Source organism: Rutilus rutilus (assembly GCF_951802725.1).
Source record: "Rutilus rutilus genome assembly, chromosome: 20".
Lineage (NCBI taxonomy): Eukaryota > Metazoa > Chordata > Actinopteri > Cypriniformes > Leuciscidae > Rutilus > Rutilus rutilus.
In genome coordinates this window covers 1357501-1358991 of record NC_140225.1, presented here as the reverse complement: position 1 = coordinate 1358991, position 1491 = coordinate 1357501, and positions in this window count along the sequence as shown.

Below are 1491 nucleotides of genomic sequence, written 5' to 3'. Positions count from 1 at the left end.
AAACAGTATAAACATCATACTAAAATAACAGAGACTCACAAAATACCACGACTTTCTGTGTCTTATTGATTTATAAAAATACAAAGAAATATTTAGGACACAAATTTCATTAAATATGATTGTGAGGTGTCATACTTCATCTAGTAGATCAAGTGCTGTCATGTAAACTGTGTTTATCAAGGTTTATCAAGTCTATTGAGTGAATCCGCCACTAGATGGCAGAACAACACTGGGGAGAATCACTGATCCTCAAGCTCTGCAACATTTCCACTCTTCATTAGAGTATTTCCACATCACATATTCAGTATAATCTGACCAGCCTCACTAACTGGACAAGACACATAATTAATGATTAATGAGCTGCTAATAAACTAGTGAAGTATAATTCATGTGGAGTGGCAACGGCTGATCAGATTTGATTAGTTTCTATAAATCAGGACACAGTAGAAAACAATGGAAACTGGATGATTATGTTTCTGTAAATGAAATATTAGAGTTATGTTTGTCTGCACAATAGCTCGCAGCACAACACACACACACACACACACACACTCGACACACGTCGCTTTAAAGCACATTAATGATTTGTATCCGTGTGTGTTTTCATCCGTCCATCCATCAGACTTCGCCTTCTGGTTAAAATGGGAAAAGATTATTATTCTTCATTAATGTAAAGATATTACATAACCAGATCATGTTCATTATTGGCGTCCTTAGAAACCCCAGCAAACACACACTCTCTCTCTCTCAAACACACACACACACGTTTCACTTTATTAGTGAGAACACTGCATTTTTATTGTGACTTTATTTAATAGATTTTATATCAGGTTAATGACATGTGTTATGGCCTAACCCGACCTCTGACCTCTGACCTCTGACCCCTGACCCCTAGACTGACCCTCACTGAAACATGTGCAAAACACCAGGTGTTAATAAACGTGTTTTGGACGATTTATAATCCTTCACAAGTATAACCAAACCTGTACACACACACACACACACACACATGCACACACACAATCAATCACACACTCTCTCTCTCTCACACACACACACACACACACACTAACCTGACCCCTTAACCTACCTTTCACACACACACACACACACACACACACACACACACACACACACACACACACACACACACACACACACACTAACCTGACCCCTTAACCTACCTTTCACACACACACACACACACACACACACACACACACACACACACACACACACACACACACACACTAACCTGACCCCTTAACCTACCCTACACACACACACACACACACACACTAACCCGACCCCTAAACCTACCCATCACACACACACACACTAACCTGACCCCTTAACCTACCCTTCACACACACACACACACACACACACACACACACACACACACACACACACACACACACACACACACACACACACACACACACACACACACACACACACTAACCCGACCTCTAAACCTACCCATCACAC